The sequence below is a fragment of the Sapajus apella genome, unplaced genomic scaffold, assembly GCF_009761245.1.
Source record: "Sapajus apella isolate SASKATOON/1434 unplaced genomic scaffold, GSC_monkey_1.0 scaffold77, whole genome shotgun sequence".
Classification (NCBI taxonomy): domain Eukaryota; kingdom Metazoa; phylum Chordata; class Mammalia; order Primates; family Cebidae; genus Sapajus; species Sapajus apella.
In genome coordinates this window covers 2,296,376-2,311,358 of record NW_022437017.1, presented here as the reverse complement: position 1 = coordinate 2,311,358, position 14,983 = coordinate 2,296,376, and the positions used below count along the sequence as shown (strand labels likewise).

The window sequence follows — 14,983 nt, the reverse complement described above, 5'->3', positions numbered from 1 at the left end:
GGGACGTGGGGGAGAGATAGCAAGGGGAGAAATGCCAGATGTAGGTGATGGGGAGGAAGGCAGCAAATCACACTGCCACGTGTGTTCCTATGCAACAATTTTGCATGTTCTTCACATGTACCCCAAAACCTAAAATGCAATAAAATAAATGGGAAAAAAAAAAAAAAAGAAATGATATATGTTCTATATAAAATGAGTATTAATAACACCAACTGCTATTTACTTGGAACTGTTATGCGTTAGACATTACATATATATGTATATACATTATATGTATATACATTACATATATATACATTTATATGTATATGCACATATATATATACACATATGTATGTATATATATCCTCATTTATTTATCTGAACAATAGCCCTATTTAGTGCTGAAAAAACCTAAATTCAGAAAACACAAATGACTCTTCTAATATCATCTAGTTAGGAAGTGGACCAGGTCTTGAATGCAGTCAAGTTTGTCCGTAAGTCTGATTGATCCTCTGTGGTTTTTGTTACTCCTTCATAATGACCACCATATAAAGGACTCTGGGAATTGATACCTGGCTTAGTTAAAATGTGCTGTTCTACTTTTGACTATAAAGAATTAGAACCAGCATGTTTTAGTTTTACAAACAAGTCAAAACTCATTTCCATCTCTGGTTGCCTCAGCAGAGTTCCAAGTAGAAACACTGAAATCAGTATTCTAAGCTCTGCCCATTGCTCCTCCAAGTGGGCACAAAACATGTGGAACAGCAGTGGCAAACCAGACTCCGCCCTATGTCGACTATTTCATGGGTCTTCTCAGAAAATCACCTTTTATTATCATTCAAGAGTTATCTTTTTCCTAAAACTTCTGCTTGTATTTTTATTCCTTCCTTTCTTTATAGTTCTTACAAAAGAAATGAAAAATGCAACTGAGATCAACAGTAGAGAAGGAAAAGAAAAACTCTTTGAACTTGAAAACAGACTATTTAGAAATACACAAAGGAGAAAAAACAAAAATGAAGAAAAATTACAGGATTCATGGGACATCATCAAACGAGCAAATTTTTGAGTTACAGGAGTGTAAGAAGACAAGGAAGAAACAAAGAGAACACATAAAGAAACAGCAGCAATGTTTCCACACTCAGGAAAATATATAAACATCCAAACTCAGGAAGGGCAAACAGCTCCAATCACATTCAATCCAAACAAGGCTACCCTAAGATGTAATATAATCAGTCAAAAATGAAAAGCAAAGTGAGGATCTTGGAAGCAGCATGAAAAAAGATGCAAATCACATATGAGGGAATTCCAATAAGGTTATGAGCAGACCTGTCACCAAAGACCTTACAGGCCAGGAGAGAATGGAATGACACATATAAACCGCTGTCAGGAAAAAAAAATAAAATTCACATGAAGAATACCATACCCAGCAAAGCTGTCCTTCAGAAATGAAAAAGAGATGACGATTTTCAAAGAAAAACAAAAGCAGAGGCCTATCCTTATAGCAGGATATTTTAAGCTGATAATAACTGATCACATAAAATAACTATACTTTGCTAGGCGCAGTGGCTCACACTTGTAATCCCAGCAGTTTGGGAGGCCGAGGCAGGCAGATCACAAGGTCAAGAGATTGAGACCATCCTGGCCAACATAGTGAAACCCCATCTCTACTAAAAATACAAAAATTAGCTGGGCGTTATGGTGCATGCATGTAATCCCAGCTACTCAGGAGGCTGAGGCAGGAGAATCACTTGAACCTGGGAGACAGAGGTTGCAGTGAGCCAAGATTGTGCCACTGCACTCCAGCCTGGCAACAGAGCCAGACTCCATCTCAAAAAAAAGGAAAAAAAAGAAAAGAAAAAACAAAGACACAAATGATATGTTGCTTGCAAGGGACTCACTTCACCCTTAAGGAATACATAAATTAAAAACAAAGGAACGAGAGTAAAAACACTCCATGCAGATAGAAACCAAAAGACAGCTAGGTTAAGTATTACTTATATCAGACAAAGTAAACTTTAACTCAAACACCGTAACAGGAGACAAAGGTCATTATATGATAATAAATAATAATAAAGGGATCCACTCATCAAGAAGATAGAATAATTGTAAATACACACTTGGCCATCTAAATTCATGGGTACCACATCTCCACTGACTACAGTAGGTTCAACCTGCCATGGATTGAAAATATCCAGAAAAAAAAAGTAGATGGGTCCAACTGTACTATGCATGTGCAGCTATTTTCCTTTGTCTTTATTCCTCAAATAATACTACAAAACAACTATTTACATAGCATTTACTTTAAGTATCATAGTAATCTAGAGATGTTTTAAAGTATATGAGAGGATGTGCATAATTTTCAAACAACTACAATATCATTTTATAAGATACTTGAACATGCCTATATTTTGGTATCCACAGATGGGGAGTGGTCACCCTGAAACAAATCCCCCCCAGATTCCAAAGGCTGACTACATATGTCAACATCAGAGCAAATAAATATATAAAGCATATTAATAATCAATCTAAGGCAGAGATAGAGTGAAATAAAATAATGGGGGACTTGAATACCCTACTTTTAACAATGGACACATCATTCAGACAGAAAACCAGTAAAGAAACATTAGACTACAACTACACTTTCGACCAAAAGAATCTAACAGGCATACACAGAACATTCCATCCAACAGCAGCAAAATACACATTTTTTTCAAGTGAACACAGAACATTATCCAAGATAGATCATGTTAGGCCACATCAACAACAACAACAAAGCAAGTCTTAACAAATTTAAGAAGATTAAAGTCGGCCGGGCGCGGTGGCTCAAGCCTGTAATCCCAGCACTTTGGGAGGCCGAGGCGGGTGGATCACGAGGTCAAGAGATCGAGACCATCCTGGTCAATATGGTGAAACCCCATCTCTACTAAAAATACAAAAAATTAGCTGGGTATGGTGGTGCGTGCCTGTAATCCCAGCTACTCAGGAGGCTGAGGCAGGAGAATTGCCTGAACCCAGGAGGCGGAGGTTGCGGTGAGCCGAGATCGTGCCATTGCATTCCAGCCTGGGTAACATGAGTGAAACTCCGTCTCAAAAAAAAAAAAAAAAAAAGAAAATTAAAGTCATATCAAATATCTTTTCTGACTACAACTGTATGAAAATAGAAATCAATAACAGGAATAAAATTAGAAAATTCATAAATAAGTGGAAATGAAGTAACACATACCTGAACAAGCAAAGGATTTAAGAGGGCAGTTAATGACAATAAATGCCTATATGAAGAAAGAAAATCACAAGGAAACACCCTCACACTGCACCTTGAGGACTTAGAAGAACAACAAACTAAGCCCAAAGAGATGAAATAATAAAAACCAGGACTGAAAGAAATGAAATAAGAAAAATAATAAAAAAGGAAACTAAAAAGTTTTCTGAGAAGATGAACAAACCTTTAGATAGACCAAGAGGTGGAAAAAAAAAAAGAAGCTGGGCACAGTGGCTCACATCTGTAATTGCAGTACTTTGGGAGGCTGAGGTAGAAGGATCACCTGAGTCCAGGAGTTCAAGGCCAGCCTGAGCAACATAGCAAGATCGTTATCTGTATAAAAAATATTTTTAAAAATAGCTGGGGCTGGGCATGGTGGCTCAAGCCTGTGATCTCAGCACTTTGGGAGGCCAAGGTGGGCAGAATGCTTGAACTTAGGAGTTCGAGACCAGCCTAGGCAACACAGTAAAACTCCATCTCTACGAAAAAATACAAAATTAGCTGGGTGTGGTGGCACATACCAGTAGTCCCAGCTATTCAGGAGGCTGAGAGGTAGGACAGCTTGAGCCCAGGAGACAGAGGCTGCAGTGAGCCAAGATCGTGTCAGTGCACTCCACCTGGGCAACATAGCCAGTGCTTGCCTCAAAAAAAGAAGCCAGGCATGGTGGCACAAACTTGTAGTCCTAGCTATTCAGGAGACTGAGGTGAGAGGATCACTTCAGCCCAGGAGGTCAAGGCTGCGGTAAGACATGATTGTAGCACTGCACTCCAGCACAGGCAAGAGCAAGACCCTGTTAAAAAAAAAATAAAATAAAATAAAGAAAGAAAGAAAAGAAAAAAGAAAAAACAACACTCAAAATCAGATGTGAGAGGGGAAACATTACAACTGATAACTACAGAAATATAAAGGATCATAAAAGACTACCTGGAACAATTACATCCTAACAAACTGGATAACCTAGCAGAGATGTACAAATTTATAGACACACATAACCTACCAACACAAAATCCTAAAAAGGAGAAAACATGAATAGACGAATAATGAAGGAGATCGAATCACTAGCTAAAATCACCTGTAAAACAAACACTGAGGACTTGACTGCTTCATGGGTGAATTATGTAAGACATATAAGAATATCTAAACTAGGCTGGGCACGGTGGCTCACACCTGTAATCCCAGCACTTTGGGAGGCCGAGGTGGGTGGATCACAAGGTCAAGAGATCGAGATCATGGTGAAACCCCGTCTCTACTAAAAAACACAAAAATTAGCTGGGTGTGGTGGCGCGTGCCTGTGGTCCCAGCTACTCAGGAGGCTGAGGCAGAAGAATTGCTTGAACCCAGGAGGCGGAGGTTGCAGTGAGCAGAGATTGCGCCACTGCACTCCAGCCTGGAGCCTGGCAACAAAGCAAGACTCTGTCTCAAAAAAACAGAAAATAAAAAATAGTATCTAAACCAATCCTTCTGAAATTATTCCAAAAAACTGAAGATGCTACAAAGAAAGAAACGTATAGGCGAATATCCTTAATGTACACAGATGCAAAAATCCTCAACAAAATATTAGCAAACTGAATTCAACAGTACATCAGGCTGGGTACAGTGGCTCATGCCTGTAATCCCAGCACTTTGGGAGGCCGAGGCAGGGGGATAACAATGTCAGGAGTTCAAGACCAGCCTGGCCAACATGGTGAAACCTCGTCTTTATTAAAAATACAAAAATTACCCAGGAGTGGTGGCGAGGGCCTGTAGTCCCAGCTACTTGGGAGGCTGAGACAGGAGAAATGCTTGAACCTGGGAGGTAGAGTTGCAGTGAGCTGAAATTCCACTGCACTCCAGTCTGGGCAACAAAGAAGACTCTCTCTCATTAAAAAAAAAAAAAAAAAAAAAAAGGTACATTAAACGTATCATTCATAATAATCAAGTGGGATTTATCCCTGGAATGCATGGATGGTTCAACATGTGCAAACCAATCAACGTGATTAACACCACATTAACATAATAAAGTATAAAAATCCTATGATCAGACCGGGCACAGCGACTCACACCTGTAATCCCAGCACAGAGTCTGAGGTGGACAGATCATGAGGTCAGGAGATTGAGACCATCCTGGCCAACATGGTGAAACCCTGTCTCTACTAAAGTACAAAAAATTACCTGGGCATCACGGTGGGCACCTATGGTCCCAGCTACTCAGGAGCCTGAGGCAGGAAAATCAGTTGAACCCAGGAGGTGGAGGCTGCAGTGAGCCAAGATCGTGCCACTGCACTCCAGCCTGGGTGACAGAGCAAGGAAAAAAAGTGTTAAAACATTAACCAAAAATATTTTTGTGTTGTTGAGACAGTCTCGCTCTGTCACCCAGACTGAAGTACAATGGTGCAATCTCAGCTCACTGCTTCCTCCACAGCCAGGTTCAAGTGATTCTTGTATCTCCCTAGTAGCTGGGATGACAGGTGCACACTACCACACCCAGCTAATTTTTGTATTTTTAGCAGATACTTTGATCTCCCAAAGTACTGGCATTACAGACATGAACCACCACGCTCAGTCCCAAGATTTGTAACCTCAAGTGAGTTGAGAAAAATGTTCAAGTATCTTAGCACGGGAAGGATCAAGTACTCCTTCCATTCATTTTTTAAAAAAACATTGAGCTACCATTCTCCATGGAGTTGGCAAGGGCAGGGAGCATCAGCACTAAACCGGAATGGCATCGCAACATAGGAGGCACCTCGCAAGGTGTAGTTGGTGCAAATATACAAAAGAGGAGCCCAATTCTATTGCCAGGGTCCCTTCTTCAAATCACAGTCACTTGTATGTGCACTAAGTAGTGCCAACTTCGCATGAACAAATGACCCCAGATCCTGGAGAACAGGATAATTACCCCTCTTCCTGGGATCATGGCTGGTAAGCAGTATCCTGAGGTGCATTACTGGCACTAGCACAAGATCCAAACTTTATGACAAAGACTCTTGGCCAACACTTGGAAGGGGCAACACAAAGCACAGCGTAGCAATACACATAAACTCCAACAAAACAGGCAGCCTTCCCAAATGGCAAAGCCAACCAGCAAACCACGAAGTCAAATGGCACTTATAAGAGACTTTCCACCCCAGTTCAAAATGATCTCACCCTTTTCACCAACTGTGTTGTAAATGAGGCAGTTAAGTCCCTCTTGTGGGATCTTTCAGCATCCCTCCAACATCCTCCTGCAATTACAATTGGAGAGATTCAATAAATTAAAGGAGGCCAGGCGCGGTGGCTCAAGCCTGTAATCCCAGCACTTTGGGAGGCCGAGGCGGGTGGATCACAAGGTCAAGAGATCGAGACCATCCTGGTCAACATGGTGAAACCCCGTCTCTACTAAAAATACAAAAAATTAGCTGGGCATGGTGGTGCGTGCCTGTAATCCCAGCTACTCAGGAGGCTGAGGCAGGAGAATTGCCTGAACCCAGGAGGCGGAGATTGCGGTGAGCCGAGATTGCGCCATTGCACTCTAGCCTGGGTAACATGAGTGAAACTCCGTCTCAAAAAATAAAAATAAAAAATAAATAAATAAATAAATAAATTAAAGGATTTATGACACTCATAGATTCTAGGGAGGGAGACATGCCATGCCTTCAGGGGGCCATGCTGGAGGCAGACCAAAGCAGGAGGCTCTGACAAGCAGTTAGGAAGTTGAGAGAGGCCTCCCTTAAGGGCAATTGCCTTTATTGGGGCTTGAGGTATAGTACTAAAGCAAAAGGCATGTGATTTCATTGTTGCATTTGAATGTTACTAAGTCACGGTCAGGGGAGGGCCAACAGAAGAACTTGTAGCAGGGACCCGCCTTATCACACTTGTCACTTGAGCAGGGAGCTCACAGACTGTTAGAATGCTGAGGCATCAAGAAACTAAATTTTTGGCCGGGCGCGGTGGCTCACGCCTGTAATCCCAGCACTTTGGGAGGCCGAGGCAGGTGGATCATGAGGTCAAGAGATCGAGACCATCCTGGTCAACATGGTGAAACCCCGTCTCTACTAAAAATACAAAAAATTAGCTGGGCATGGTGGCACGTGCCTGTAGTCCTGGCTACTCGGGAGGCTGAGGCAGGAGAATTGCCTGAACCCAGGAGGCGGAGGTTGCGGTGAGCCAAGATCGTGCCATTGCACTCCAGCCTGGGTAACAAGAGCGAAACTCTGTCTCAAAAAAAAAAAAAAAAGAAACTAAATTTTTTAAAACGTACAGTGTAATCAGGGAATAATGACAATATGGAACCTGGAATGGAGACATTCGGTTGGACCCAGATGAAAGTCATGATCTTAAACCCCTGCTATGATTTGGATGTGGTCTGTTCCCATCAAAATTCCTGTTGAGGCTTGGTCCTCAATATCACAGCAATGGGAGGAGGGGCCTAACAAGAGATGTTTGGGTTATGGGGGCAGATCCCACATGAATAGATTAATGCTGTCAGGCAGAAGTGAATTTTAGCTCTCACAGAACTGGATTAGTTCCCACAAGACCTAGTCATTATAAAGCAAGGCTGCTGTTTGTGTTTGGTCCCTTCTGCACAAGCCTGCTTCCCCATCTGGCTCTCTACCATGTTTTGTCGCAGCATGTGAGCCTAACAAGAAGCAAAGCAATAAAAAAAAAGAAGCAGAGCAGATGCTGGGGCCATGCTCTTGGACTTTCCAGCCACCAGAATCCTGAGCCAAAGAAACCTCTTTTCTTCATAAATTACTCAAGTATTATATCATAGCAACAATAAAGAGACTAACCACAACCTAAGACACTTTGAGCCTTTGGTTTCTGAGGAGAAAGCCTTCATCTTGAAATCTGTGTGACAATCTCACTTGGTCCAGATACCTTGGAAGATAATATATATTCTCCTCAAGACCCACACCAAACCACACCAAACCACTTATTGCTGTCACTGGAGTCATAACTAGTCCAAAATCCAGGGGCAAAGAAATGCAACATAATACAAGAGAAAAAAGCTCACACAACAAAATAATTTCAACTCTGATAACATGCATCAGAAGAAACCCAGGAACATGTAAGGGATGGATTCTAAGGAAATTAGATCAAGAAGGTTAAAATGTAACACTAGATAGGCCCAAATTCATTGATATGGGCACTGGTATGATTTGGATCTGTGTCCCCACCAAATCTCATGTCAAACTGTAGTCCCCAGTGCTAGAGGTGGGGCCTGGTGGGAGATGATTGGATCATGGGGGCAGATTTCTCATGAATGGTTTAGCACCATCCTCTTTGGTACTATCCTCATGATAATGAGTGAGTTCTCATGAGAACTGGTCATTTAAAAGTGTATAGCACCTCTCCCTCATTTTCTCTTGCTCCTGGCTCCCACCACGTAAGATGTACCTACTCCTGCTTCATCTTCTGCCATGATTGGAAGCTTCCAGGGGCCTCCCCAGAAGCAGAAGTCACTATGCTTCCTGTACAGCCTGCAGAACTGTGAGACAACTAAACCTCTTTATAAATTACCCAGTCTCAGGTATTTCTTTATAGCAATGCAAGAAGAGTGTAATACAGGTACTTACTAGACATTTTGGATTTTATATATTAGTTAATAGACCACGGTATGATTCTAACAGCTAAATTGGTTGGATGCCTGAAACTTGTACTCATGACCTACAGTTAATAGGGTTAATATGCAAGAGCTTCCCTGGCTAATGTAAAGGAGAGAATCCTAGACACACAGGAACGTTACACTAGATTTATCACATGTGATCTGCACAGCTCCACTTCTTCAACTACATTGAGGGCCCAAAACACACCTTCTTCATGAAGGCATTCAGAAATAGTTAACTGAAGGGAGTACCTCCATCCTTGAAAAGTTCTGTTTATTCTCTTTTATACATTTGTTAAGACTATAGGAGATACAATCATTGAGAGGAGTTCTCTGTTTCAACAGGGATGATGAGAACCTTGAGTGCCAAAAATCAAGTGGGTAGCACTTAACTATCAAAGACAATGAGGCTACATCAAGAGTCAAGGGCACAATGAATGTACCAACAATTGGAATGCTTTGGCCTACAGACATCATTAGTGTTAGCAAACTGATCACATTTCATCCCTAGGATGAAATAGATAAGCAGCCTACTACAACAGGGATTAATAAATCTTGTTGTAATGGGACATATAGTAAATGTTATACTTTGTGGGCCACACAGTCTGTTGCAAATATTCAACTCTGCTTTTGCAGCACGAAAAAATTTTCAGATAATATGTAAACACATGAACATGGTTGTTCTGCTCCAATTCTAATTTACAAAAACAGGTTTAAGACTAGATGTGTCCCATAAGCCACTGTTTGCCAATCTGAGTCTTGGAATATTGCTTGATCTATGTAACAAGAAGTCTCAAGTTTCGTGGCCAAAAACCTGATAAGAGTTACCACAGGGCAGATTCACAGTCTCTCACCTAATCACCAGACCTAGGTAATACACCACTCAGGACTGTGCAGAAGTCACATGGACTCTGAAGAATTGCTGTGGACTATCATATCAATTCTCCTGTTTTCTATCAAAATAGAGTCGTCAGAGGTTTTGATATTACAGAAAACAATCCAACAGTCCATCACATTGATAATATTTTCCACACTGGATCCCATGAACATTAAACTGTAAATAGTTTGGACACCTTTACAGCCTACAAAGTAGAAGATGGGAGATTCAGGAGCCAGCTAAATCAACAAGTTTGGTTTTGTTTTGATTTTTTGAGGCAGGGTCTTGCTGTTGCCTAGGATGGAGTACAGTGGCGTGATCACGGCTCACCACAACCTCTGCCTCCTAGATTCAAGTGATCCTCCTGCCTCACCCTACCAAGCATCTGGGACTACAGGTGCACATTACCATGCCAGGCTAATTTTTTTTTTTTAATCTCTTTTTTGCTAGAGATGGATTTTACTATGTTGGTCAGGCTGATCTCGAACTCCTGGCCTCAAGCAATCTTCCTGCCTCGGCCTCCCAAAGTGTTAAGGTTACAGGCCTGAGCCACCCAATCAATACAAATTTGGGGGTTCAGTGGTCTAGACCATAACAAGATTATCCCCTTCAAGGTGTCCCTCTTAGTCAGTGCTTCCAAAAATTAGGTGCAACACTTGGCAGATCTATAAGGTTCTTTAGACAACATATACCACATTTCAGTGTGCTTTAACCCATCTACAGAGTTGGTTATAATGCTTACAAGTGAAGGCCACGCATGGTGGCTCACGCCTGTAATCCCAGCACTCTGGGAGGCTGAGGCAGGCGGATCACAAGGTCAAGAGATCCAGACCATCCTGGCCAACAAGGTGAAACCCTGTCTCTAGTAAAACTACAAAAATTAGCTAGGAATGGTGGTGCACGCCTGTAGTCCCAGCTACTGGGGAGGCTGAGGCAAGAGAATCACTTGAGCCCAGGGGGCAGAGGCTACTGTGAACCAAGATCATGCCACTTCACTCCAGTCTGGGTGACAGAGCAAGACTCCATCTCAAAAGCAAAAACAAACAAACAAAAAGTGCGTGAACACCAAGTGATTGTAGTGCACCAAGCTCAGGCTGCAGTACAAGATTTTTAAGGATATGGTGGAAATAATCCAGCAGATACAGCAATGCTCAAAGTATCTATAATAAATAAGCTGTTGCTGGAAGTCTCTAGCAAGTGCCAGTAGGAAAATCATAGCAGTAGTTCAGAATAAGTATATTCCCTCTTCTGCAGGTAACTAGTCTCCTTTTGAGTAAACAGTTACCACTGGGCACAACACAGAAGTTGTACATGGGACATCAAATGATCAAGTGGCCTGAGCTTCCTACCATGAACTTGAGGTTGTCTGACCCACAAAACCCCAGGTTCGGTGGGGGGAAATGCAGCAGCAATCTGTCATGAAATGGAAATGGCACAGAAGACATTGAGCTCTAGAAGTTCCGCAGTAAACTGCATGAGCAAATGGCAAAGACTCAACACAAGCTCCATTCACGCTACCTCCTTTCCCTCAATCCACACCTGTGGCTTCCTGAGGTATTTCTTATGTCTATCCAAGACAAAGCCTGTTTACAGATGTGTCTGCACAATATGCTAGCACCACCCAAAAGTGGGAGAAGAAACACAACAGCTCAGCTAAGAATCTCATCCCAGTGGCAGAACTTCTCACAGTATATTTGACTATTCTCTGGATCTGCAGAACATGGCCAGAAGGACAAGTAAACAATGATCCATGAGCAGTTGCTAATGGTTTCACCAAATGATCAAGGATGTATACGAAACAAGACTAGTAAGACTAGAAAAATATATATGGATAGATCTCTCTTAAATGACAGGGACTGTGAAGATATTTGTGTCTCATGTAAATGACCAGCAAAGGTAATCCACTAGAAATGAGACTTTTAATAATCAGATGGACAAAATGATACTCTATATAGAAGTCAATTGCTTTCCCCAGCCACCTCAATGCTTGCTCATAAGCCCTTGAATAAGATGGCCATAAAAACAGTGATAAAGGCTACTTACGGCTCAACAGTATGGACTTCCATTTACCAAAGCTGATGTAGCTAACACTACTGCTAGGTGCCTAATCTGCTAAAAGCAAAAACCAACACTGAATACTTAAGGGCATTAATTTCTTTTTTCTTTTCTTTTCTTGGTGGTGGTGGGGGGACAGGGTCTCACTCTGTCACCCAGGCTGGAGTGCAGTGGCACGATCATGGCTCACTACAACCTCGACCTCCTGGGCTCAAGCAATCCTTCTGCCTCATGCTCCCGAGTAGCAGGGACTACAGACGTATACCACCAAGCCTGACTAATTTTGGGGATTTCTGGGGGGCAGGGTTTGATTTTTTGTTTTATAGAGATGGGGTTTCACCATGTTGCCCAGGCTGGTCTTGAACCAAGGGCATTAATTTCTAGAGTAACCAGGGGAGCCACCTGGTGGCAAGACGATTACATTGCACCACTCCTACCATGAAGGTGACTAAGACTCATCCTCACTGGAATAGACTCATGTTCTGGATATGGATTTGCCTCTCTACTAGTTATGCTTCTGCCTAACTGCCTAACCAGTAGAGAGGCAAATCCATATAGGATTCGTATAGAGGCAGATTTGTATAGGGAAGGGCAAATCCACTAGGCTTCTGCTTATACAATGCACCATCCATGCACTCACAGAATGCTTTCACTGTAGTCACAGCATTCACACAACACAGTCTTTCATCAAGGAACCCATTTCACTGCAAAGGTAGTGCAACAGTGAGAACTGGTCTCATCACACAACCCATCACTCAGAAGCAGCTGATCTAAATGAAAGAAGAAATGGCTTACTGAAAATTCAGATACAGGGCCAACTGGGAGACACCCTCTGAAAGAATGGGATTCTGTTTCACAGAGCATGCACTGAAACAGAGATCATTACATGCTACTATCTCACTATAATCAGAACGTGCAGGCCCAGGAATTGATGGGTGAAGGCAGAATTAGCTCCACAACAGAATTTTTGCTTCCAATCCTAGCAATGCAGAGCACTGCAAGTTTGGAGATCTGAGTCCATAATGAAGAATGCTTCCCCACCGGCAACTATTTGGTCCCAATACATTGGAAAGTGAGATTAACACCTGGCCATTATGAGTTTCATATCCACTAAACCAAGAGGAAAAAAAAAAAATAAGAAGGGGCCGGGCGCGGTGGCTCACGCCTGTAATCCCAGCACTTTGGGAGGCCGAGGCGGGTGGATCACGAGGTCAAGAGATCGAGACCATCCTGGTCAACATGGTGAAACCCCGTCTCTACTAAAAATACAAAAAATTAGCTGGGCGTGGTGGCGCGCGCCTGTAATCCCAGCTACTCGGGAGGCTGAGGCAGGAGAATTGCCTGAACCCAGGAGGCGGAGGTTGCGGTGAGCCGAGATCGCGCCATTGCACTCCAGCCTGGGTAACAAGAGCGAAACTCCGTCTCAAAAAAAAAATAAAATAAAATAAGAAGGTGAGAGGGAACAATCTACTAATTGAAGGGATTAATCCCAATTACTAAAGGGAAACTAGGGTATTGCTATACAACTGAGGCAAAAAGGATGTTGTCTAGAACCTCCTAGCACTCCCATGCCACTTAGAAAGGTTAACAAAAAATTAAAATAGAAAAAAGGCACTACTGGGCCAGGCATGGTAGCTCACGTTTGTAATCCCAGCACTTTGGGAGGCTGAGGTGGGCGGATCACCAGGTCAGGAGTTTGAGACCAGCCTTACCAACATGGTGAAACTCCGGCTCTAAAAAAAAAAAACAGAAAGAGAAAAGGCAGTGGTGCAATCTCAGCTCACTGCAACCTCCATCTTCCAGGTTCAAGCAATTCTCCTGCCTCAGCCTCCTGAGTAGCTGGGATTACAGGCGCCCGCCACCACATCTAGCTAATTTTTGTATTCTCTTTCACCAGACTTGTCTCAAACTTCTGACCTCAAGTGATCCACATGCCTCAGCCTCCAAAGTGCTGGGATTACAGGTGTAAACCACTGCACCCAGCCCCAGGTTTTCTCTCTGATTGTTATGTATACGTGTTAGTTTCTAAGCATGTATTTATATAAACCAACCATTTACTTTTATCTCTATTTCTATCTTGTATATAGTTACTAGAGTTTAAATTTATAATTTAGTCTTCAGGTAACAGAATATTCAGTGAAAATATCACTAAATTTCAGTAGAAACTAATATGGCCTCAGGTGTCGTGGTTCACAACGGTAATCCCAGCACTTTGGGAGGCCAAGGTGGGTGGATCACCTGAGGTCAGGAGTTCAAGACCAGCCTGGCCAACATGGTGAAACCCTGTCTCTACTTAAAATACAAAAGTTAGCTGGGTGTGGTGGTACACACCTGTAATCCCAGCTACTCAAGAAGCTGAGGCAGGAGAATTGCTTGAACTTGGGAGACAGCGGTTGGCGGAGGTTGCAGTGAGCCAAAGTAGCACCACTTCACTCCAGCGTGGAGGATAAAGTGAAAAAAAAAAAGAAATTAATATGGCCTGTGATGAGAGGCTGTGTACCTTCTCACTTAAGGGTGAGAAATTCCTGCCTTCAATTGTTAGGTGGAAATGCAGACCTAATTATTATAAGATAATTCAAGTGTATGCAGATGGGCACATGTGGATGCCGAGTAGACAAAGCATGAAATATGCCAGTTACCAATTTATCCATCTCAGCTCCAAATTTACCATCTACATCTGCTATGGAATAGAGGGTTGCATTCTTTCTTTTTTTGTTTTTGAGACAGTTTCACTCTGTCACCCAGGCTAGAGTTCAGTGGCACAATCTCGGCTCACCACAACCTCTGCCTCCCCGGTTCAAGTGATTCTCCTGCCTCAGCCCCCTGAGTAGCTGGGATTACAGGTGCATGCGACCACGTCCAGCTAATTTTTGTGTTTTTAGTAGAGACAAGATTTCACCATGTTGGTCAGACTGGTCTTGAACTCCTGACCTCGTGATCCGCCCCCCTTGGCCTCCAAAAGTGCTGGGATTACAGGCATGAGCCACCGCGCCAGGCCAGGGATGCATTCTTTAAGCATTTATCTTTTAACGGAACATGTTAAGTTTTATCATGTTCCATTAAAAGATGGAAGGGAGGCCGGGCGCGGTGGCTCAAGCCTGTAATCCCAGCACTGTGGGAGGCCGAGGCGGGTGGATCACGAGGTCAAGAGATCAAGACCATCCCGGTCAACACGGTGAAACCCCGTCTCTACTAAAACTACAAAAAGCCGGGCGCGGTGGCTCAAGCCTGTAATCCCAGCACTTT

General features: G+C 42.7%; 1 long non-coding RNA gene across 1 annotated transcript in view; it reads left to right on the top strand.

The window, feature by feature from the left end:
• Positions 1–9,397: 9,397 nt before the first annotated feature.
• LOC116532602 overlaps positions 9,398–14,983 on the top strand; it is a 16,046-nt gene continuing 10,460 nt past the window's right edge. Inside the window, exons 1-2 of the long non-coding RNA XR_004260913.1 lie at positions 9,398–9,408; positions 13,499–13,501. This is a non-coding gene — a long non-coding RNA (uncharacterized LOC116532602). The remainder of the gene's footprint in view (positions 9,409–13,498; positions 13,502–14,983) is intronic.